Source organism: Puma concolor, chromosome E1 (genome assembly GCF_028749965.1).
Source record: "Puma concolor isolate L17-30 chromosome E1, mPumCon1.1.hap2, whole genome shotgun sequence".
Taxonomy (NCBI): domain Eukaryota; kingdom Metazoa; phylum Chordata; class Mammalia; order Carnivora; family Felidae; genus Puma; species Puma concolor.
In genome coordinates this window covers 13,165,843-13,191,984 of record NC_141680.1, presented here as the reverse complement: position 1 = coordinate 13,191,984, position 26,142 = coordinate 13,165,843, and the positions used below count along the sequence as shown (strand labels likewise).

At 43.3% G+C, this 26,142-nt stretch overlaps 1 long non-coding RNA gene across 2 annotated transcripts in view; it reads right to left on the bottom strand.

Moving 5' to 3' along the window:
- Positions 1–25,858, bottom strand: part of LOC147574091 (uncharacterized) — a 113,446-nt gene extending 87,588 nt beyond the window's left edge. Inside the window, exons 1-4 of one of the 2 annotated variants that reach the window (XR_015243917.1) lie at positions 20,647–25,858; positions 19,193–19,260; positions 17,985–18,062; positions 4,093–4,206 (exon numbers count right to left, since the gene is read on the bottom strand). This is a non-coding gene — a long non-coding RNA (uncharacterized LOC147574091). Of the gene's footprint in view, positions 1–4,092; positions 4,207–17,984; positions 18,063–19,192; positions 20,600–20,646 lie in introns of those variants that run through there. The other variant, XR_015243916.1, reaches the window with a different exon arrangement.
- Positions 25,859–26,142: the final 284 nt, after the last annotated feature.

Below are 26,142 nucleotides of genomic sequence, written 5' to 3'. Positions count from 1 at the left end.
ATGTTACCAACTCTAGATACAGCTGCCTTAACCTTTCCTAATCCTATTAAATTCTCAACTGACCAACCTTGACCCACAAGTAAGGATGAGGACATCTCTACCCTCCTGTTCAACAGGAAGGAGTTACAGAACTTGAGACCTTCCACCTTCAACAACCTCAAAGATTTAACGGTCAAAGTTGTTGGCGGGGAGGGAAATGATGAGAGAAACAAAGGCAAGAGAAATAGAGCTTAAATTAAATCTTACAGCCTGCAGCCCACTGATAGATACCTGAAACATGCAGAGCGTGATCTTCCTCAAGGACCTCATGGCTGCATTCATGCCTTCATGTTTATGTTTTATTAAAGACTAAAATAAAAATCATCTTAACAGCAGCTAGCCCCTCAAGGTCCTGAAAGCCTCGCTTCCAAATTCTTTAGAGACTTACAATATCCTAACCCCCACTAATTAAAAGTATACAATCAGGGGCACCTGGGTGGCTCAGTGGGTTAAAGTGTCCCACTCCTGATCTTAGCCCAGGTCATGATCTCACCATTTGGGTTTGTGAGATGGAGTCCCACGTCAGAGCTCTGTGCTGGCAATATGGAATCTGCTTGGGATTCTGTCTCCCTCTCTCTCTGCCCTCCCCCTGCTCTCTCTCTCTCTCTCTCTCTAAATAAACTTTAACCAAAAAAAAAAAAGTATATAATAAATCACTCCTCACAATTCCAGTGCAGCTCTCTCTGCCCACAGGTCCTGTCCCCATGCTATAATAAAATGACCTTTTTGTACCCAAAATATCTGAAGAATTCTTTCTTAGCCATTCACTTTCAAACCCAAAATTTCCGAAATTTCGTAATTTAATCATCTTCCACTTTCTTCTTTCTCAAGATTGCTTCAACTTTTCAGGGTCTTTTGTGGCTCCATACAAATTTTAGAATTATTCTATTTCTGTGAAAAATGCCACTGGAATTTTGATAGGGATTGCCCAGAATCTGTGCATTGCTTTGGGTAGTGTGGTTAACAACATTATTTCTAACAATAGATGAGCAAAGAATATCTTTCCATTTATTTGTATCTTCTTCAATTTCCTTCATTAATGTCTTATACTTTGCAGTGTATACGTTTTCACCTCCTTGGTTAAATTTATTCCTGGGTATTTTGTCCTTTTGGATGCCATTGCAAATGGAGTTGTTTCCCTTTTAGTTGTATATGGTAGAAAATCAGTATGACTGTCTTCATGAACAGGTCCTGCTATAAAAGATGAGCTTCATTTCCATTCTGTTTATGATATGTTCCATTAAAACTGGTATACTTTTGGGGGCACCTGGGTGGCTTATTCGCTTAAGTGTCTGACTTCAGCTCAGGTCCATGAGATCTGGCGGTCCATGAGTTTGAGCTCCGCATCCGGCTCTGTGCTGACAGCTCAGAGCCTGGAGCCTGCTTCAGATTCTGTGTCTCCCTTGCTCTCTGCCCCTCCCCCACTCGTGTTCTCTCTCTCTCTCTCTCTCTCTGTCTCTCTCTCAAAAATGAATAAGTGTTAAAAAAAAAAAACTGGTATACTTCCCCATAGTTATCTCCTGAATAAAAGCAGTAATAGAATAAATAGATCCCTTTTGGGGCAAAGTTTCCAGTGAAACAAGAAGCTTAGGATAGCCTTAGGATTAAAGAAGACTGAAAAACAATTATTCCATGCAGCTAATGTGAAATCATCATCGAATGAAATGCCCCTTTGATCTGTACAATTAGTAAAATAATGGAAGTTTTTCTCTTTTTCACTGGAGAGTCAATTCATGACTTGTCTGCATAATCATTATGAAAGACGCTAGAAACAGCCAGTGCCTCTTTTACTAGCTTCACACAGCTCATACACGTGTGTTTAAGCACACCACACTCAAAAGTTTCAACAAGCCCATTATATGCTGAAGTGCAAGCTGTATGTACAATAAAAGGAAAGAAAATTATTTGTAGGCTCCTTGTCCAACGTGGGGCTTGAACTCAGGTGTCACATGAGCGTCATATGCTCTACCGACTGAGCCAGCCAGGTACTTTGAAAATCATTTGTGACAATAAAATAACAGTTTGGGATTAGTGGCTTTTCGATTAGAAAGTAGCAGTGAATCCTTCTGCTACTTTATACTTTTTAAAGAAAGCCTCTCGTCTACTAAGATTTTACAAGGTAATAAATTGTCTGGGGCGGTATAAATTAGCTCTTGCTAAAATTTACTGGTTTAAAACAACTATTTAGGTCATGCTTCTGTAGGACGGAGAGTTTTAGTCTGGGCTCAGCTGGGTGGCGTTTCTCCTTTCAGCTGGGTTCTTTCACGTGTCTAAGGTCAGCTGCAGCTTGAGAGATACTGGAGGCAGCCGAGCCACGTGTCTCAGTATCCAGAAGGCTAGCTGAGTCTTCTAATGGGGTTCTAAGAGAGAACAAGAACTTGAGGTCTATGCTTGAAACTGGCACAAGTCACCTCTGTCACATTCTATTTGTTAAAGGAAGTCACAAGGCCAGCCCTGATTCAGGTGATGGGGAGACAGATGGTCTTCCTCTCCTCGACCATAATCATTCAAATAAGTCCCACATACAAAATATACTCCCTTCCTCTCAAGACCCCCAAGAGGTTTACCCAATCTTATCATGTTTCAAGTCTAGGATCTTGTCACCTACACTGGGTCTGGCTGCCACTCTCGATCTGAGGACTAAGTGATTGAAAACACAAGTTATTTTCCAGTATGTACACTTGACATATAATAGTGAGACTGAGACAAAGTAAGCACATAGATCCTCCTGGTTCTTTTGTTTAAAAATTTTTTTAACGTTTATTTATTTTTGAGAGTGGGGGGGTGCATGCATGCGCATGAGCAGGGGAGGAGCAGAGAGAGAGGGAGACACAGAACCTGAAGCAGGCTCCAACCTCCAAGCTGTCAACACAGAGTCTGACGCAGGGCTTGAACTCATGAACTGTGAGATCATGACCTGAGCTGAGGTTGAACGCTTAACTGACTGAGCCGCCCACGCGCCCCTAGACTCTCCTGTTTTGAAGGGGGATGAATAGGTAGCATGTGCAAGTCACTGATCCATAACAGTTATGAAATTTCACTAGACAATTGTTGCCAAATCTCCCTACTCTATAGGCAGAAACTCTTTCTTCCTTTTTTTCTTCTTTCTTTTCTGTCTTTCTTTCTTTTTCTTTCTTTCTTCCTTTTCACAAAAAACACATAACATCAGTTCTATCCTGTTAACTTTTTAAGTATACAATACAGTATTGTTAACTATCAGCACAATGTTTTACAGCAGATCTCTAGAACTTTTCATCTGGCATGACTGAAGTTCCATATCCTGTGAATATAGATTCCCCATTTTCCCCTCCCTCTAGCCCCTGGCAACTAACATTCTACTTTGTTTCTACAAATTTGCTACTTTAGATACCTCACGTCATACAGTATTCTTCCTTCTGTAACTGGTTTATTCCATTTAGCATAATGCCATCAAAGTTTATCCAAGCTGAAGCACATGACAGGATTTCCTTCTTTGTTTATGGCTGAATAATATTCCACTGTACATGTATACCACATTTTCTTTATTGATTCATCCATCAGTGGGCATTTTGGTTGTTTCCACCTCTTGACTATTATGAATAACGTGGCAATCAACATGGGAGTGCAAATACCACTTCAAGATCTTTATTTCGATTCTTTTGGACATAAAGAATTGGGTGGGATTGCCAGAACATATGGCACTTCTGTTTTTAATGTTTTTGAGGACTTCCCATGCTGTTTTCCATAGCACCTTCGCCATTCTACATTCTTGCCAACAGTGCATAGGGTTCCAATTTTTCCATATTCTTGCCAGTCCTTGTTATTATCTGGTATTGGTTGTGGTTTTTGGTTTCTGGTAATGGCCATCTTCGTAGTAATGAAAAGGTCTCTGGGGATATACCTGTTCTGAATAACAGTAATTCACAATAGCCACACTTTCAGCTTCGTGGAGGAAAGCTTTATTAATCATAAGGGAAAGGAATATACAGAATTAAACAATTACAGTAAACATAAAGAGGGAGAGGAGTATAAAGAAGAACGAAGAAGGCTTAATTCATTAAATTGGGTACTCACAACATCCAACCTTCTGGCGGGGGAAGCCCTGAGGTGAACAGCCGCACTGGAGCCCCAATTGAGGGTCCTGGGCAATGAGTCCTCTGCTCAGGTGAGGCTTCCAATTAACTATTCCTGCAGGGGCAATAGAGGTACCATCCGTGTGTAATTTATATTTACTTACTAAGTTTACCTAAGTGCAGTCCTCGGCTGTTTGTTTGTTTGTTTGTTTTCCCTTCTGTTTCTCTTACCCTATCTCACAATCTTAGGAGCCTGGGCATTTGTTTATTCCTCTTCCCTTCCAGATCCATACCAGGGGGCCATCCTGGTCTGGCTCCAGGAGAAATGTGAGGCACATTAATCCTTCTTAGCATCCTGAACTGAAGGGCCAAATCTGATCCCGAGGCCAGATACCCATGGAGCACAAGTAAACTAAGCCCCCCATGATTGTGTATGTGCAGCTCTGGGAAGGAATGCATGACAAGTCACACAAACAAGTTCTATACATAATAATATCTAGGCTCACAACTGGTTCATGTCACTTCTGCTGCCTAAGCAAGATTCAAATGGTGGGAAGATAGACCCCTGCAATCTAACCTGGCTATGGGGCCAAATTATAAGTCACTCTTGTGCCAACAATGGAATGGGGTCCATTGTAGACCAGCAAGAAAAGTGCCCTTTTCTATCTTTGTCACTGGTCCGTATCAAACACAGAGTCCTTTTCAAAATAACTAATTATTTAAAAAATTTTTTAAATTTAATTAAAAATGTTTGTTTGTTTGTTTAGAGAGGGAGGGGTAGGGAAAGAGGAAGAGAGAAAGAATTCCAAGCAGGCTCCATACTGTCAGCACAGAGCCTGATGTGGGGCTTGATGCCACAAACTGTGAGATCATGACCTGAGTTGAAATCGAGTTGGATGTTTAACCAACTGAGCCACCCAGGTGCCCCTTGGTTTTATTTTTAAGTCATCTCTACACCCAAAATGAGGCTCAAACTCACAACCCCGAGATCAAGAGTCACATGCTCTACCCACTGAGCTAGCCAGGTGCCCCCAAAATATTTTAAAACACTGAACTATCAGCACAGCCCTCTGCTGGAAATCTCCATAATAGAAGACCACTATTACTCACCACAAGATAAATTTCTGACATGTTCACTATTCCAGAACTCTGAATTAAAGAACACAAATAAGGAAGCAAGAAACACCCACAAGAGCCACCCTAATTCTCTGGCTATTTCACAACATCCCGGCTTGTACACCTGGTAGTAAATCTTCAAGCCAAACCAAACCGAAGGGCAAAGAAGAGTGTTACAAAGAGAAGAGAGGCCCGAGCTCAGAAGTCAGCACATTGTGCACTGATGTTTGTCCATAGTGACAGTCAGGAGTCCTCACACAAATAATGTGAAATACTTAGTTTTCAAATTCCACTGAACTGGTTACGATAAAATGATACATTCAGTTACACAGAAATTCATTTGTGTCAGAAATGACATTCCAGGAAGAGGCTGTAAAATGATTCCTCAGTCCACTTGTTTCCAGATTAAGAGCAACAAGAAGGCTGATTTTCATGGAAAGATTTTCTCATGGAAGATCCCCATGGCCACTGTCATTTAATACATGGCTCTGCAAGGAATTCATAGAAACTTCCATCTGTATCCAAGAGGGAAAGGCCTGGAATAACGTGTATACAACATTGATGATTTCCTCCTATCCCATGAAATATGACTCCCATTGATGAGAAAGAACAAATTTTTATTTTTTTAAATCTGATTTAAATAGGCTGCATTACTGCCATTCCAAACTACATTCTTTGCTGTACTAGCACTAATAGTAAAGAATTTTTAGGACGAGAAGACTATAACTTTAGTAAATTCCTCATTCAGGAACGAAACACTGGTAAATTATATTTTATTCTGGTAAATTGTATTTTGTTCTGGTAACGAAATACCCTTGCCCTATGTTTCTTCTGAATGTTGCCTAGAAAATTTGCTACTGGAGTCTGACTGGGGCAGAATGTACTCTTAAGAATGAGCACAAAAACAGGAATGAATATAATGAATTTTGGCTGTTGTTTTACACTGCTCAAGTCATTTTATTTCTCCCACCCTCTCTTGTCAAATATGGGTATTGGAAATGAGAAATCTCAGCAACTGATTTCATTTAACAGCATTTAAAAAAGGATAGAGAAAAATATATATGCTCCTGGAATTTCCTAAAGACAGAGTAATTCCATCTCTTATGAGAAAAATAATACAACATCAAAACCAAATCACCTCAATGGCTATTTATGGATCCAGATCACTTTAGGGAAGAGGGGACTAAAACCAGAGCAATCTACATTCCAGCAATTGCCTTTCTGAAAACAGGCTGGGGAAGAGGCAGGTGTATCAAAGTCAGCATTGTATTTTCTTATCACTACCAAGATGTTATTTTGAAAATAACATCTGACTACGGAATTTCATCTCATCTCCAGGATTTTTCCCCTACATTTTTTCTTTCACACCTGAACAGGTCTCCAAATTCCACATGTTCTCTTTGGAATTGGAAGCATTCATACTACCTTATCATAGCAGGAAACTAAATGAGCAAAAATGATGAAGGACCTTAAATTTTAGCAGAAATGCTAATAGCTACCATTTCTTACATATCAACTATGATCTTAGCAGTATATCAACAGCTTCACATGCCTCTGATACCCAGACAATGAAGTATTCTTTTTCCCTTTTGTATTGAGGACAAAACTTAGACCTATAGAAGGTTAAGTAAGTTTCACAAGTGATAGGTCAGTTGTGTCCAATTCCAAACTTTACATTCATAATGGCATATTTACTCTACCCCTTTTAAATGGCGGGTTTGTAAAAGATTAGGCCTAAAGGAAGGACATGGATTGGAAGTGCTTTTAATTTTATCATTGAGGCCCTGGAGAGCCATACACGGGAATAAGATGACTAATGGCCTTTTAAAATGATTGCTCTAAAGCAGCATGGAAAACAACTGAACAGGGGTGAATATGGAGGCAAGAAGAGCAAAAGGCTTGGGCAGGATTGAGATGGTGAGAGCCTGAAGTCACACAGAAGAGTGGGGTGGAGAGAGGAGATGGATGAAGAAATATTTAGGTAGCAGAACTGACAGAACCTGGTGTCTTGGTATGAATGTGTAGAGACACACATTCATGCTGCATGGCAAAATGCAAAGTACGCGGTATAAGTTTCTGTGCCTAGAATCGTCCTTACAACCAGGCAAGAAAGGTCCCTTCCATGGGCTCCACACTTTAAGAGCTATGCATATCACAAACACATGAAGAAATACATGTCCTAAAGAACAGTGCACCCAAGATCTGGCATTCAGCACTGGTGTGTGCAACCTATAACCCTAAACATCTATTCAGGCCCCAGAGAAATGCTTTTCCTCAGCTCTTGTTTCCCCTCTGTCCTCAAAACAGAAGGTAATTACATGTGAATGAAAGGAGGACTCTTGGGCTGTGCCATTGGCTGCGTTGGACAGCCCTACTAAGGGTGGGGGATTGGAACAGCGGAAGCACTGGGGTAGGAAAAAGACACTGATCAACTTGTCAAATCTTTCCTCTTAGCAGAAGTGCCAAGGATTCTTAGTTACCTGAGGACCTTTTCTCAGGAGTGCCTGGGACCCTTTTTCTGCTCCCCTTTTTTGTTTGGGATTAGCCTCATAGTCTCCTCAGTTGCACACGGCAGCAGAGTAAGAGCTGACATTGTTAACCATTTCACATCACCTCCGGATGTGGAGCACATGGGCACAATACTAGTCTTGACATTTCTGTATAGCTCAATGTATTGATTGAAGAGATGGTAACAATCTCAGTATGAGTTAATGATATGTGATAAAAATACATTTTGTAGTATTTTCTATGAAAAAGATAGTTGATCATATGTGATTCTATTTCATTTTATTTTTTTAATTTTTATTATTTAAAAACAACTTTTAAGTTTGTTTTATTTTGAGAAAGAATGTGTGCGTGTAAGCCAGGAGGGGCAGAGAGAGAGGTAGAGAGAGAATCCCAAGCAAGGCTCCGCACTGTCAGCAGAGAGCCTGATGTGGGCTTGAACTCACAAACCATGAGATCACGACCTGAGCCGAAGTCAGACGCTTAACTGACTGTGCCACCCAGGCGCCCCTGGAGAACATTTTTAATTTGGTTAAGTGTTGGACTCTGAATTTCCGCTCAGGTCATGATCCCATGGTTGTGAGACTGAGTCCTGTGTCGGGCTCTGCACTGGGCCCGGAGCCTGCTTAAGATTCTCTTTCTCCCTCTCTCTCTGCCCCTCCTCTGCTAGCACACGTATTCTCTCTCTCTCACTCAACAAAATAAAAATTAAAATTAAGATTAAAAAATGTAATCTTCATAATAAAAAAATAAATAAAAGTAAAAGACTACACAAACTGTGGTACATCCATGCAATGAAATATTATTCAACAGTAAAAAGGAACGAGCAATTAAGGCATGAAAAGTCACGAGTGAGACTTGAATGCGTTTGGCTAAGTGAAAGAAGTCAGTCTGAAAAGGCTATATCCTCTGTTGTTCCAATTACCGACATTCTAGAAAAGGCAAAATCATACAAGTGGTAGAAAGATCAGCGGTTGCCAAGATGTGGGGGGAGAGGATATGGTTGAGCAGGTAAACACAGGGGACTTTTTCTTTACATTTGTCCTTTTAAAAAGTATTTAACCAGCATCAGGTTGGTTCTTGGCACCTAACAGGCATTCCAGTGTTTGAGGAAGGCAGGCAGGAAGGGAGCGGGGGGTGGAGATAAGCTTTTAAATTTAGGAAATCTGTACTCTTCCAGGAGCTAGGTGGCGTGGTTCATACTGTTGAGTGCCAGCATGGACACATGGCCAAGATTTCAGGGCTACTTGGAAATTTTACAGGATGAGCCAGAGCCAATGAGCTGTACCTATGGTAATAGAAAAAGAAAACCTCGCCATTCCTACTACATCCATTTAAAAAGTGAAAACCTGCACCTGGGTGGCTCAGTCAGTTAAGCATCTGACTCCTGATTTCAGCTCAGGTCATGATCTCATGAGTTCGAGCCTTGCATTGGGCCCTGTGCTGATGGTACTGAGCCTGCTTGGAATTCTCTCTCTCCCCGTCTCTGCCCCTCCCCCACTCATGCTCACTCGCTCTCTCAAAATAAATAGACCTAAATTTTTTTTTAATAAAAAAAAGTGAAATAAATGGGATAAACATCTTCAAACACCAGATGAATCAGTAAGAAGGCAAGACAAACCCACAGAACTGAGACCTGCCTTAAGTGTATTTGGACCCCAAGGAAAAAGGAGCTGGCTAAAGACTTACTGAAGTTATTGAGAAAAGTTCAGGAAGATTTATTTCAGTTCAAAGCAATGATAAATACAATAAAAACCAGGATGAGCATTTCAAAAATATGACAAATTTCTTAGTATAATGTTAAATTGCAGAATAAGAAACGTATAAAACTAGAATTTAAACAATAGATCCTTTCACTGTGATCTTTGGTATACTTTTATTTTATATAATTATGTGTATATTTATTTTATTTTTATTAGTATATATATTATCCTATTTTATATGATTATTTTATAATTTTATTGTATCAATTTTATATAATTTTTAATATAATTATGTAACTTATTTTCATATCATTGCATTTTTTATTATTTTATATAGTTGCTTTATTTTGATTTTACATCATTTTATTTTCTACTTTGGAGAATTATCGATGGCCATTAGTTAGCTTGTGACAAATCATTGCTGATTTCTTCCATGTTATTCATGTACCTTTTTAGCCCTCACTTCAACCTTCACTCTCCACCTGTGTTCACCTTCCTGCTTCCCCTCCCTTCATCCTAGCCAGCTATACATTGTCATGAGAGAGCATATTCAACTCTTAATTTTGATTTAGGTAAAATCATGAAACTGGGTCACTTTTTTCCTCTCACTCTTCACCTCAAATAACCCCTACTGATACCTTGCTTTGCAACAAAACTTTCTTGTCCATGCAGACCAATTAATGGACACTGGTTACACATGCTCACCACAAAAAGTAAGTAAAATTTATAATATATTCATCAGAAAACGTAAAGTGTGCAACAATCTTTAAAAAATAGTGATACTTAGGGCGCCAGTGCGGCTCAGTCAGTTAAGTGTTAGACTTTGGTTCAGGTCATGATCTCATGGTTCATGGGCTTGTAGCCCCATGTCAGGCTCACTCCTGTCAGTGTGGAGCCCACTTTGGATCCTCTGTCCCCCTCTCTCTTTGCCCCTCCCCCACTGGTTCTCATTCTCTCTCTCTCTCTCTCTCTCTCTCTCTCTCTCAAAATAAATAAATAAACTTAAAAAAATTGATTTTATTTTATTTTATTTTTTTTTATTTATATATGAAATTTATTGTCAAATTGGTTTCCATACAACACCCAGTGCTCATCCCAAAACGTGCCCTCCTCAGTACCCATCACCCACCCTCTCCTCCCTCCCTCCCCCCTTCAACCCTTAGTTTGTTCTCAGTTCTCAACAGTCTCTTATGCTTTGGCTCTCTCCCACTCTAACCTCTTTTTAAAAAAATTGATTTTAAATGCCATAAAAATAAAAATAGTCATACTTCACTGGCTCATTTATATTTAAGGAAATGATCAGATTCAAAGTACTTGTCTCCTCTCTCGTTCTCTATTTCTCTAAATTATAAAATTCAAATTCACACTACAGATGATCAGAAATAACATCAAGTGTTCTGTGGGCCGTGTCAGATTGTGCAGGATATTCTAGTGAAATTGGGCCCATGAGTTACAGAGATTTATCATCGAGGGCAATTTGTTTTTCAGATGCTAACTCTGAGTATGTTACCATCAAAGGCATTATATTTCAAATTTGAAGATGGCAGTATTTGGATGTGGTTTCTAAATATGTTGGGGCGCCTGGGTGTGCCGACAGCACAGAATTATTTGTTTCCTAAACATGAGAAAAGATCATCACGTTGTGAGCGGTCAGATTTTTGGTGGTCAGGTTGGTTTTCACTACGGTTTAGTTTCATTAAGAAATATTGGTATCTAAACCTCATTAATAAATATCATGATTGTTTAGTTGGGAGATGCTGTTGTTTGTCTTGTTTTGAGAGAGACAGAGACAGAGAACCAGTGGGGGAGAGGGGCAGAGGGAGGAGAGAGAAAATCTTAAGCAGGCTCCATGTTCAGCACGGAGCCCAATGTGGGGCTTGATCCACAACACTGAGATCATGACTGGAGCAAAAATCAAGAGTTGGGACACTCAACCATCTGAGTCAACCCAGTACCCCTGTGTGAAATGCTGTTTAATATCCTATTCAAATATCTGAGACATGCCATTCAAAAACATAACAATGCCTTTCTTGGTCTTATCAAGGCCATGAAATAATCATACCTCATTTCTCACTTCAAACACCTGTTTGGGGCACTTGGGTGGCTCAGTCAGTTAAGCGTCAGACTTCGGCTCATGATCTCATGGTTTGTGAGTTCAAGCCCCATGTTGAGCTCTGTGTTAACAGCCCAGAGCCTGAAGCCTGCTTGAGATCCTGTGCCTCCCTCTCTCTCCCCCTCCCCCACTCACGCTCTGTCACTGTGTCTCTCAAAATATATAAACGTTAAAAAAAAAACAAAACAAAACCCAAACACTCGTTTGAGCCTGCTTCACAGCCAGAGCTCCTTGTAAGGGAGAAGCAGTCTTGTACCTGCTGCTGTGGTGGTTGAAAACGGTAGACAAAATACAAAGTCGTATCAGTGAAAACTGAGTAACAATTTTGTAAAAATTGTATGTACACATATACAATTTTCTTAAAGACTAACAAAAAATTACCAAAATGTTAACAATGGTCATCTCTGCATAGGAAAAATTTTATTTTCTCCTTTACACATGTTATATGTTCCAGATAGTCTACACTAAACACATATAATTTTGTACTCCTTAAAAAGAAAGAAGAAATGAGTGTTCCAACATAAGAAATAAAAGCCACAATGGGGAAACATTCCGGGAAGCCTACCAGTCACAGGTGTGTGGATTTGGGCAAGGTGCCTGATTGTGCCTGGTCACATTTATGCTGGTTGATCATTATTATATATATATATATATACACATATATAATATATATAAAGTTTTCAAGAGATCATTTCTTCATTAGAACCATTGTCTTTTGCTAGCATCAATTGGGAGCAGAAATTTAAGATACTTCACTGCCTTTCCCCAAAACAAGTCATGATCAAACTTCTTCCTACATCACTAAAACTAAACTCTTCAGCATGCAGTGTAGATACTTGTATATAAAATTTGCAGTTGAGGGGCACCTGGGTGGCTCCATCAGTTAAGCATCCAACTTTGGCCCAGATCACAACCTCAGGGTTTGTGGGTTCAAGCCCCGCATTGGGCTCTGTGCTGACAGCTCAGAGCCTGGAGCCTGCTTCAGATTCTGTGTCTCCCTCTCTCTCTGCTCCTCCCCTGATCGTGCTCTGTCTCTGTATCTATCTCAAAAATGCATAAAAATAAAACTCTGCAGTTGAAACCAGGAGCACTTGTGAATTCCTTAGGGAAGACCATCAGGAGCCTGAAGATGACTGGTGATGCCCACACATGTGTGAAGTGCAGAACTGGAAACCAGTATCACTGGGCATCTACAAAAGACCCCGTGACAGTCATCTGTGTGCACAGGGAAAGGGAATTCGGAGTGCCAGGAACAAGCGGAAACCAGCGCACAAAACACAAAAGTCAGTTGAACTTCTTGTGATTCCTAGACAAGAATTATCTTCATCTGGTTTTAAAGGTATTAACGTAGTTAGCAAATCAAATCTATCCTCTTAAGTGTTCACTGTCAGCACAGAGCCTGTCACGGGGCTCAAACCCATGTACTGTGAGATCATGACATGCACTGAAGTTGGACGCTTAACCAACTGAGCCACCCAGGCACCCCTGCTTCTTCTTCTTTTTTTTAAATGGTACCCCTGCTTCTTTTTTCCCTCTTGTATTGCCTTCCCTGCACTAGGTTCACATTCAATTCCCAGTTTTCCTATTCCTCTCTCCATCTGCTGTGAAGGCTCTGCCTTCTCCTGGGCTGTGGTCTGCTCTATGAAATCCTGAACCTCTAGGACACCTCATTCCACCCTGGTCCCCCTGACCCTATTGGGTAAGACTTATTTGGTCACAAACATCTTTGCCCACTATGCTCATCCTGACTACGCAACATTGCTGGCCAGGTCCCTGCTGATCACTGTACTCTAAAGCTGGGGCTGGCCACATAACTCACTGCCCCAGACATTCTCAGTATCAGGAAGAAGTTATCTACTTCCTGTACTTAGGGTGAGGAGCAGCAGACGTTGTGATATGTAGGAGGTCCAGTGAGGCTAGGGAACAGGCAGAGTCAGGGCTGAAAGGACAAGAGGTTCTCTTTGAGGCAAAGCTGACCAGGGAGGCATGGCCAGCCCTTTGTCCATGGACAGCTGACATCCTGCTGACTCAAGCAAGCTCATACCAATCAGGGTTCTGATGTCCAACCCAAGTCAAAGAAAAACTTCACATCTTCAGTTCCCTGTACCAATTAGGTACCCGTGAATCAGGGACAGCCAAGGGGAGTCAAGAAGCACCGAGCCAGGGAGAGGTCAACCCTCCAAGACAACAAGGAGAGCACAGACAGACATGGGGCTGGCCAATCACTACCTCTCACTGAGGGGACCTGGTAGGAAGCTGTGGCCTGAACTCATTTCTAAAATGCTCCTAGATGGGGAAAGGCAGAACTGACCATTTCTAGATTCTGTGTAGCAGTGGCCCTGAACTCCTATACCTGGCTCTCAGTGGCCTAAGGTAAAGACAAAAGGAAAGGTCATTCATTACAATCACTCATTGTTGCATTTATTTGTTCACTCATTCAGTATTGAGTGAGCTGTGACCATTCTTATCACTAAGGATACAAAAATGAAACAAGTGCAATCTGTCTCTATGAAACTCACTGTCTAGTGGTGACACAGGAAGTTAAGGCCACCACAGTGTACTAGAGCTACAGCTTGATCTGTCCAGGAACCAGAAGAAGCTCTGAGTTGTTTCTTGAAAGGCAGGGAGAAGTTTTCCAAGCGGGTAGAGGGATAGGGGCTGATTTGGAGAGAAGGAGTTTGTGACAATAAATCAGAATCCCGTCACCCTCTCCTCCTCACACACATGCTTTAAACACACTAGTCTCCTTGACATTCTTTGAAATATCCAGGCACTGCCCTGCTGCAGAGCATTTCCATGTGCTCTTTGGTCTGCCTGAAATGTGCTTCTCCTCTTGCATTTAAGTGGCTCATTCCTTTTTTGTCTTCATAGCTTCTACTTAAATGCCCCCTTTTAGAGCTTCTCCATCATCCACTGCAAATAGCAGCCCCCCCATCTCTCTCTGCCCCCTTGTCCTGTTCTACCTTTTCTTGTAGCCCTAATAGCCTCAGAGATGGAATCTTAAGCCCATATGTAGCTTTGGGTGAAGGTGGATATGGAGGGGGTGGTATGGCATTTCTTCCCCCAGGCTTTGTTGGAAGGGGAGCGGCCTTTCATCAGAGATAACACATAAATATCAACTCTAAGTAAATTTAAGATTAAAGGTGGAAGACAGAAAGCATGAAATCTTTAGAAGTGTACATAAAAGAATGTTATTATGTCAGGGGAATGAAAAATGTCTTTAAGAGTCACACAAAGTGTAAAACATAAAGAGAAACATTGATAAATATGATCATATTATAATTAAGAACTCATGCTCATCTAGAGACACCATGAAGAGAAGGAAAAGAAGAGCCATGAAGTGGGAGGTGATACCTGTAAGAACTTTCACAAATAAATATTAAAAGATGGCAAAAAGAAAAAAAATAGGCATTTCATGGAAGGGGAACTATGGATGGTCAATGAGGATTTTAAAAGATGCTGAATGTTGGGGCACCTGGGTGGCTCAGTCAGTTGAGCATCCAACTTCGGCTCAGGTCATGAACTCCCAGCTCATGAGTTCAAGCCCCGCGTCAGGCTCTGTGCCGACAGCTCACAGCCTGGATCCTGCTTTGGATTCTGTGTCTCCCTCTCTCTGTCCCTCCCCTGTTCACACTCTGTCTCTCTGTCTCTCTAAAATAAATAAAATGCTGGGGCGCCTGGGCGGTTCAGTTGGTTAAGTGGCTGACTTCGGCTCAGGTCATGATCTCACGATCGGTGAGTTCAAGCCCCGTGTCGGGCTCTGTGCTGACAGCTAAGAGCCTGGAGCCTGTTTCAGATTCTGTGTCTCCCTCTCTCTGACCCTCCCCCATTCATGCTCTGTCTCTCTCTGTCTCAAAAATAAATAAATGTTATAAAAAAATTTTTTTTAAATATACTAAAATAAAATAAAACCTTAAAAAAATTTTTTTAAAGATGTTGAATGTCATTAGTAATACATAAAATGCAAATTGAAATCAAAGTCAAACACCCTTTCACATTTCATAGTTGGGCAAATGTTTAAGAATAATAATGAAAAGGCAGGCTTGGATGAGGAATAGCAGGAACCGCGATCCCTGTTACCAGAAGCATCCACTGTTGCCATTGTATTCTACGTTTGAATGAGTATCTTGCTTGTTTCATTAATTCTTATCTAAAACATAAAGCAGATGCATTCCCATAAGAGCAACAAGCTGGAAACACTTAAATGTCCATTAAAATGATGAGAGAGACTTTGGTATAGCGAAGTATGGACTGGTAAACTGTAAAAGTATGTCAACTGCATGCCACAACATGGATGAATCTCAGAGACAACATTACACACAAAATAAAAATTATGTCACAAAAGGATAGTCCCTATGTGAGGAAAAGCCACTATATTGTTCAAGAATACACATGCAGGGCTGCCTGGGTGGCTCAGTCAGTGAAGCATCCAACTTTGGCTCAGGTCATGATCTCACCAGCTTGTGGGTTCGAGCCCCACATCGGGATCTGTGCTGATAGCTCAGAGCCTGGAGCCTTCTTCAGATTCCATGTCTCCCTCTCTCGCTGCCCCTCCCCCACTCACTATCTCTGTCTCTGTCTCTGTCTCTCTCTCTCTGTCTCTCTAAAATAAACATTAAAAACATTTTTAAAAAGATTACACGTGCAGGTGAAAATCTGTAGTAAAAGCAAGGAAATATCATAGGCTGAGATACACAGAAGAAGTAGAATATTCTATTTCTGAAGCTGGGTGGTGACGACATGAGTATTTATTTTATTAGTATTCTTTAAACTGTCATTTATATTACCTATAAACCTTTCTTTATATTTTTCTCAATAAAACCCATGCCACACATCAAAATAAATTCCAAGTGGCATTGAAATATAAACTTTGATACCATAAACATCAAGATGAAACTATAAATCTTGACATGGGGAAGACCTTTATAAACTGTTATGGCCTGACTTGTGTTCCCCAAAATTCATATGTTGAAGCCCTAACTCCCAGTGCCTTAGAAGGTGACTGTGTTTGGGGGCGCTTGGGTGGCTCAGCTGGTTAAGCATCTGACTTTGGCTCAGGTCATGATCTCAGGGTTCGTGGGTTCCAGCCCTGCGTCGGGCTCTGTGCTGGCAGCTCAGAGCCTGGCGCCTGTCTCCTTCTCTCTCTGCCCGTCCCCCACTTGTGCTCTGTCTCTATCTCTCAAAAATAAATAAACGTTAAAAACAAAAAGAAGGTGACTGTGTTTGTAGATAGGACCTTTAAAGAGATGAGTAAAAAAAAAAAAAATGAAGTATCATTAAAGTATACCTTACTTCAATATGCCTGGTGTCCCTAGAGGAAGAGGAAATTTGGACACACAAAGAAACACCACGGATGAATATACAGAAAGACTATATGAGGACACAGTGAGAAGTCGTCATCTGCAAGACAAGCAAAGAGGCCTCAGGAGAAACCAGCCCTGACCACACAGTGATTTTGTGCTTCTAGAGTCCAGAACTGTGAGAAATTCAGAATCTGTTGATTAAGCACATTGGTCTGTGGAATTTTGTTATGGCAGCCCCAGCCAAATCATACGTAAGCATCATCCTGAATGCTGAACTACATAGAAAAAAGCTTAATGGGTTTTGCTAAACAACACTGTTAAATATTTTCATGTCAAATATAAAAGCAACACCACAAACTCAAACTGCTATTTGGGACATATTTGACAGAAGTCTGATATTCCTAATAAACAGCTTCTACAAATCTATAATAAAATAAACATTCCAACAAGAAAAGAATGGTAAGACACATAAGCTGGAAGTTTCTCATAAACAAATACAAATGCCTGCAAGAAAAGAGCAAAAACATCAACCTCTTGAATGAATGGAGACTGAGATAATGTTCTTTTCTATTGAAAGATAAGAATCTTTTGATATAATACCATACCACTTGGCAAAGACTGGAGCTATATACTCTACAGCCCTTCGGGCTTGGCCCATTGGTGATATGTACAAATCACAAAGCTTTAAAAGGTTTCTGTTTGGCCTAAAATTGAAATTCTCATTTCTGGAAATTTGTACCAAATAAATAATTAGATACAGTATTGTAATTATAAGAATATTTACTCTAACGTGAGAAATAATCTGAACCAAATCAACACTAAGGATTTGGTTAAAGAAAGCATAGTGTCTTTTATATCATGCAAATATTTAAAATGGAAAGGAAATAAACCAAAACATGAAGACAGAAGATCGCTGACGTACAGATTCTCTGGACTGTGGAATTACAGGAGAATGTAAATTTCTTCTTTAATGTATATCAGTATTTTCAAAGTTTGCTACAATAAGCATACAATACTTTGGTAACAAGAAAATATACAAAAGCTAGTTCAAGAGAAACAGGAACACACTGGCTGAATTGTGGGTGAAGACAGTAGTAGAGCTTTGTGAGACATGAACTTTGTGTGGCTGTGAGGGCCCAGGAATCAGACTCACCTCAGGCTGAGTCTTGGTCACTTCCTCCCCCTGTGGTCCTGGACAAGTCCTAAACGCACCATGGCTCAGTTTTGTCATCTAAAAAGCGAGGACAGTGTTAGTACTGGCTCAGAGCATTGTTAGTAAGATTAAATAAGACCCGGAACTTAAGGACTCAGGGTGGGCACAGAGGGGGCTGCATGCCGCCCAGCCCTCCAAACACACAAGGTCAGTGTGGATCAAGGGGGGCCTAGAAGTAGAAACAGGCCATGAGACACGAAAAAGCACAGAAGCAGGACCAGAACCAACAGACCCCAAGACTGGTCACCCCGTGCCATTTAGGCAAGTGACTAAAAATGACCTCTAATCATTCGCTGACTATTGGGGATTGCTACCTGTCCTTAGATATGTGCTGACGCACGCTCTGCCTCAGGTAAGTCTCGAACAGCTCTGTGGTGGAGGGATCACCTTCTCTGATTGAGAAGGAAGGACGCCAGGGTCAGAGAGCTCAGGTGACCCGTCCAACATCACACAAGGAGGAAGGCATGGCACTGGGACTGGCGTTTTGTCTAACCCAGAGCCAGCTTGTGTATTTCCTGTAAGCATCCCCATTTCTAAATGGACAAGCCACATCTAACAAACGTTGTTCCATTCTGGTTTGGGGAACTGTGCCGATCAATGGTCTTCCACTCAGAAAGCCTATTCTTACTTTTTGTAAAATAAAAAATTACAGACGTAGGGTTAAGCATCAAATCAAACATGCTGTCACTTTCTCCTAAGGATAATATGGAATAGAAAGAAAACGGACTTTAAATAAAACACAATTTAATCAATTAATTAATTTCCCAGGTTAACTCCCTGTCTTCTGTCAGCGGGCCATCTTCGAAGCTTCTGGACGCTCATCGCTTAGGGACTGTGCTCGGCTGCTGCTGAAGGTACAGATGCACAGACCTCAGGAGGCCCTCTTGGGATCTCCCTCCCCCAGCTCAGCTGCCCTCAGAAGCCCTCAAGCAAGGTCCCGGACACACAGCCCCTCTTTGCTTGGCCTGTCCTGAGGCTCCTCTGCTCATGGTCCCTGCCTGTACACAGGGGAGGGTCCTCAGCCTCTGCCCACAGCTCCCCCCTCTCTCTCCCAGGAGAGTGACTTCTCCATTGATTCTCTGAGGAAACATATGATCGGGGTTACCCTTTTTCATTTGAACTTCCTGGTACAAGGAAGCCCCACTTACCAATATGACAATATCTGTGCTGTTCGAAAAGATGCACCTCACTGGCCTCTGTTAGTTTCTGATCGCTGCTGCAACAAAACACAACACATATTCTCTTGCAATTCTGGAATCCAGAGTCCTGTGTGTCTTAACGGTGCGAACCTCAAGGAAGGTGCTGACGCTTGGCAGGGCTGCACTCTTTCTGCAAGTTCTAGGGCAGAATCTCTTCCATGCCTTTACCAGCTTCTAGAGGCCACCCACAGTCCTTCCTCATGGCCCTAGCCAGCTCTCACCTCACCCCTGCCTCTGCTTCTGTACTCATGTCTCCCGTGACTCTGATCCTCCTGTCTCCCTCTTTCACCTATGAGGTCCCCATGATTTATATTACACACACACACACACACACACACACACACACACACACACATGCGCGCACGCACAATCACAATCCAAGAGTGTCTCCTCAGGTCCACATTCTTAATTAAATCACATCAGGACATTTTCCTTCTGCTATGCAAAGTAATACATTCATAGCTTCTGGGGATTAGCACATGGACATCTTTAGGGAACCATTATTCATGCCTACCTACCCTATCTGCCCAACTTGAAAGAAAATTATCTTCTACAATTCAGAATTAATTTACGGGAACACCTGGGTGGCTCAGTCAGTTAAGTGACAGACTTCAGCTCAGGTCATGATCTCACAGTTCCTGGGTTCAAGTCCCATGTCAGGCTTTGTGCTGACAGCTCAGAGACTGGAGCCTGCTTTGGATTCTGTGTCCCCCTCTCTCTCTGCTCCTCTCCCACTCATGCTCTCTTTCTCTCAAAAATAAACATTAAAAATTTTTTTAAAGACTCAATTTGCCAAAGTATGAGTGGCAGATAATAAAACAATGGGGAGAATCAGCATAGATCACAACAGATGGGTCTAGAACAGTGCTTTCCTAATTTTGCTCCAGGAGGCAGCAAGGAGACAGAGACTCTAGCAGGTGAAACCTGTCAGAGCAGGTTCAAGCAGAAGGTGACACCTGTCAGGGCAGGTTCATACAGGACAAGGTGGGGAAGGGCCGGGGGGGGGGGGGGGGCAGCACAGCCTGGGATGAGAAAGGACAGGACCCGGGTATACACAGGCCCAGAGTCCAGGAAAACGGCCAGTCCTGCTCCTGGGTGTATGCAGGAGGAGACCAAGACATTAGGGTCGATGAGCAGGGCTTGGCACTAAGTAGCTTTGGGTGTGGATTCTCCCCGGATGCTATACGCTCCTCCCTTCAGTTTATTTGTGCAAGTACCCTGCCCTCTTTTACCTCTGCTCTCCCCTTGAGTCTCTGCTCTAGAATCCATTCAAAACAAAGACAAAAACACAAACAATGAGCAGTAGCGTGTTGAGGGCCACAGAGGGAGCTCAGGACCACTAGGGTGGAGAAGAAAGACTGGGAAGAGGCAAAAAGCCGTTAGTTAAGACCGTGAAAACCTACTTTCTTTTTCTGCCGCGAAGCCAGGAAAGGGCAGGGAGCCGAGACTTGCTCCTGACCTGGGTCCGGGGGCGAATGGCCTTGGCAGTCACCAGCTCCGTGCGGGCTCCGTGCCAGACTCCCCGAAGCCCACGCAGCGCAGCCACGGGGAGGCGAGGGCAGCCGCTGGGGCCGCCAGGCGTTCGGCAGCACCGGGCGCCAGCCTGTCCGTGGGGCGGGGACGCCGGGTTCCACCTGGGACTGGAGCCCGGCCGCCCGACGGTTCGGTGAAGCAATGCGTGGCGGTGACGCAGGCGCTCCAGGTTCTCCGTCCGCGGGGCGCGCGGCCTTCGGCTCCTCTTCCGCAGGGAGGCTGCGCCGGCCGGCAAGTTCGCCCTTCACTGCGCCGGAGGAGTCCCTCCGCGGCGGGATTGCGCGGCAGCGCTGTGCGCGCGGAACGAGTGTCCTGCTGCAGGACGGCGTCCTGGAGACCCGGGGGCGCATCCGCGGAGCTCGGAGGCCTTGACCTGTCTCGTTGGGACCCCCCCCCCCCCCCCGCCCAGCCTGGCTCGCGGGAAGCCCTGCAGCGAAGCCTAAGAGCAGCAGGTGCCGCCGCCGCCGCACGCCCTGCCTCCGCCGCTTCCCTCCGCGCGCCAAGGGCCCAGAGCAGCTCAGGGTCCGGAGCTGGCGGCCTTCTCCCCGCCACTTTCAGAGCTCTGGTCGCAGCGCCGGTGGCAGCAGCCTGAGTCCCCAGGCCCTTTGGCGCTTGGGATGGTGGAGGTGACGGGCTCCAGCTGGGTGCCGGCTGCCCCGCTAATTTCCATACGGGGCTAAAAATGTTCTTTAACATATTTTGTAGAAGGCGTTCTCTCCCCCCGCCAAAATAAGATGTTTGGTGACCCCCCAAAAAGCAGTAAAATTTGGTCCACCCCCACCCCCCCCAAAAAAAAGATATTTGGTGAACTGAAATGTCACAGTTATGATTAGGCCTTCCCTGTGAGCCCTAGGGCCCTTCACAGACCCCAACCCCATTTGTGGAGACAACGCACAAATGACCCATAGGCTCCATTTGGCCCTTAGCAGTGAGAGAAGCTGGACTCAGTGTCTGAACTATAAGCACAGGAGATGGAGGGTGGAAAGTGTCTTTCTGTTCCTCCTGGAGCCCCAGAAGGAGGCGGTGACTTGATGGATGCGGAAACTATGCCCAGTAAATAAACGGTGTCAGAACTACATGGGCACCCTGCACTCTGCAGAACTGGGGGCACCAGGTCTGGGCACGTGCACTCACTCCTAGAGGCTGGGGATGCCAAGATGAGGTGGCCATGGGTGAGCAGGGTAGATGGGCATCCTGGGTGAGGACTTGATCCTTCACACCCTGGTCAGGTCTTGGTACTTTGTCTGCTCTCAGTGTTTATGTTTTCAGCACGTGGCTACTGTAATCCATTCATTGTGGAATGGTAGTCTCTAAGGATGACTAGTTTGGCTCTTGCTCTGTAGCCAAATTCTTCCAATGGTCTGTTTTGGTAGGACCTACAAGCTACGAACTGCTTTCATGTTTTTTAATAGTGGAAATACTTTTCAGAAAGAAGCCTGAAGAATTATATCATGCTTAGATGTCAGGATTCATAAATAAAGTTTTATTTGAGCACAGCCATGTTCCTTCATTTACCTTTTCTCCATGGCCGCTTTCTGGCTACAATGGCAGACTTCAGTGGATGCAGCCGAGGTCATATGGCAAGCTCCAAAATATTTACAAAAGTTTGCCAAACACTGCTCTAGAAAGTAGTAATTTTTAAGCTTTATATGCTGAAAGCTGTACTTAAAAAGCAGCTAAATATTTAGTGAATTTTGCCACTTACAAACCACCTTTGGGTAAAGGTAAAAATGTTTACATTTCTCAGGAATCCTGGGTGGCTCAGTCAGTAGAGCATGCAACTCTTGATCTCAGGATTGTTGTAAATTCAAGCCCGACTTTGGGTGTAGAGATTACTTACAAATAAAGTCTTTGAAAATGTTTCCTTTCTCTCAGTGATGTTGGTTAAAATAAATAAGAAAACACCAAATGTGCAATTATTGCTGTGCTGGGGAGGGGAATCTCCCTGCTGCCCTGTTTCATCTAAGAAATAATCACCAATCAGTGTAACTGAACTACAGCATCTGCATTAGCATCAACTACAAAAGCTGCCAAATACTTCTGTCCATCAAAACCAGGTGTCTAAACTGCAGAATTATTTACTTTTCACTCTGGTTTGGAGTCATCCTTTTCGACTGTGGCAGTGTTTGCCTAAATTCACTGATGATGCTGAATTTCTCAAATACTAATTTTTTGATAGAATACTGTTAGAAATCATTGAATTAGAACTGACACTTTGAGTAAAGCATGCTATACAATATGTTCACATCCAGTGGAAGAACAATTTACATAAGGTTATAAAAATTTTGCAACAGTGAGAGGCACCTGGGTGTCTCAGCCGGTTAAGTGTTGGTCTCTGATTTCAGCTTGGGTCATAGTCTCATGGTTCATGATATCAAGCCCCACATTGGACTCTGTGCTGGCAGCATGGAGCCTACTTGGGAATCTCTCTCTCCTCCTCTCTGTGCCTATCCCTGCTTATGTGCTCTCTCTCTCTCTGAAAATAAATACATAAACATTTTTAAACACACACACAACCCAAAGTACAACAATGAAAATAACCAATTATTAGAATTATATCATTTTTCTGTTAGTAAATGCAAAAGGAATCAAGTGTTTCATGCACCTTCTAGGTATTCTTGAGCCTGATACATTTCCTCTTAAAAGTTCATTATACATCAAAACATTTTGTATTTATCTTATGCACTTATAAATACATTTTACTTCAACATTATCAATAGTGTAGGTAAACTATAAAACAGTTTGTGAAAAGCTAGTTTTTATGGTAAGAGTGTGTTATTTTGAATTGCTTTGGATTACTTAAAATTAAATTAGAATGAAATTAGGAGCCCAATATACTGATCCAAATAGACGTCTTCTTTTCTAGTATCCTTTAAAATGGGAACACATTGATTCTGAGTAAAACATAGGATAAATGGAACTTTTAAAAATGTTTGTTTATTTTTGAGAGAGAGAGAGCATGAGAGGAAGGGGCAGAGAGAGAGAGAGAGAGAGAGAGAGAGAGAGAGGAGACAGACTACAAAGGATATCCTGACCTCTTCAGGAAAATCTGCATGTCCCCTCCTGAGCTCAGAGGCAGCCCCCACCTGCAGAGAGTTACACGGAGAGGCTCTACGCCTCCCGGTAGCCATCTCTGCAGAAAATAAATGTCTCAAGGACCTCCTGAAAAACATTTCCAAGCCCTTTCTCTGCTGCCGGGATTGGCCATGTCGGCCAAGGTCCCGGAGGTAGACAGCTATGTTGGTGCTAGAGACACTCCACTTTTGTCTGGCTGAGAGGCAAGAGGTGGGAGAGGGCAAGATGGGGGTGTCTGAGGAACTCACCGTTCACCACTAACCCCTCCATCCGGATCCACCCCACTGATACGTCACCAATTGTCAGGCAACACCTGCTGTGTACTTTTATGTAACTAGTTCCTCCAGAGCGCTGGTGAAATTAGCAAGGGATGGGATTCCCGGCGTGGGAAGCAGCTTCCAGGAGGCTGTGCCGTGGTGTTGGCACATTTGTCCCAGTTGGATGTGTGGGAGTGTGTGCTGTGTGGCCCACACTGTGCTCTGAGGTTGTTAGGGGTTGGCATGTGTTGGTCAACCAGCAGGCTCTGGCGCCCCTCTGCCTACAGGGGGACCTAAGAGGACTGCCACAGGCCAGCGGAAGACAGTGTCCAAGCCCTATGCCCTCCTTGCATGGGTCCCAGTGGTCCTTTAGTTTCCCGATCTTTCCACAACTTATCTGGAGGTGGGGCCTCCCCCCGGGGGTTGGGAGAGCAGCAGTAGCACGACAGTGGTCGATCCCAGTCATGGGAACGTCAGATTTACTATAAGTCCCCTCTCCCTAGCAGTGGAGGCAACGTGGCATGGCAGAGAAAGGGACTGCGCAGAAGACCTCCCAGGGCCTCCCTGTCTTTCTAATGATGAGACTCTAGAAGACCGTGGTCCAACCTGGCCATGTGTTCCCCTCACCTCCTGTCCTCAATCCATCCAGTGACAACTTACTAGGTCGTAGTGCGTTACCTGTCAGCAGTTTGGAGATTTCCCCAGAGCTCCCCGGGAAACATTCGTGGGGGTGGACCTGAATGCTTTGCCAGAGATTGACTTTGGGAGGCCGTCTGCAAGGGTGGGATCATCCTAGTGGCATCCTGGGATCCTCCTGGTGACATTGTCACCAGCTGGGTGTGACCTGGTGGCTGGTCCAGAAGATCCACTAGAGAGCTGGATAGCAGTGGGGGGTGAAAAAAAAGGGAGTGATTTAAGAATTTTTTTGCTGATATGAAACAAACAAGAAACAAGGTAGACATTAGCAAGGTGGCAAATCCTGAGGTTTGTGGTACCACAAATGACTATTGTCATTGTTTCATCATTATTGCTTGCAGTTGATGATAAAAACACTGAATAAAATTTCTGTATCCACATGGTTTCTGATTGAATGAAGATAACGAAGGAGGGACTTTGGTATGCAAAATGTTCTAATCCCCCCAGAGACCAGGGAATATCTCTTCTTCTCTCTCTCTTTCTTTCCCTCTCTCTCTCTCTCTCTCTCTCTCCAATCCCCAGGCCCTGACAATAATCTGCACCATCGGCCCAGAAAGTCAGACCAGCACAACGTGTGCAGCGACAGCCCCAAACTGTCAGGACTTGCCCACTGACTGACAGCTTCCTCACTTTTAATCCTTCTTTCAATTTAAAACCAAATGAGGGAAAGCCAAATCTGTTCCCCTAAGCCATCGGGTCAGATGCCTGCCTTGTAAGTCAGCCCGTCTCCAGCTTCTCCACACCACAACCTGAGATCAGCACAGGCCTTCCTCCTTTCCCATCACAGAGCTGTCCCTCTCCTCCGCCTCCCTTTGCTTCTGCCAAACGCCCATGTGATGGCCGACTCCCTTGCTACGTGGAATAGCTCTGAATAAGGAGCGCCTGGTCTTCGGGAAATCTTCACGTCTGCATTGCTTAGTAGAGTGGGAACCAAGACAAGCACTCAGGATAATATGCATTTCTCATGTTAATAGTTTTTTTAAGAATTATTTTATTTGTTTATCCCAGTGTTTCAAATGGAGACGTAATTCACATACGATAAAATTCACTTTTGAAAAGCACACAATTCATCTCTCCCTAATCTAGAACACTTCACCTCAAAAAGCAACCCACTATCCATTAACAGTCACTTTCCATTCCACCCTCTCGCTTGTCTTGGCAACTACCAGGGTGTTTTTGTCCGTATGGAGTTGCCTATTGTTCTCACAACCAAGTACTGACTCCGTCTGACCTTGCCTAGCTTGTGAGATCAGGAGCCATTGGGTGTCTTCAGAAGCAGAGATATCGGCAGCTCAGGCACCCTAATAGTCTATGCTATGCAGCCCTGCCATGCCAGGC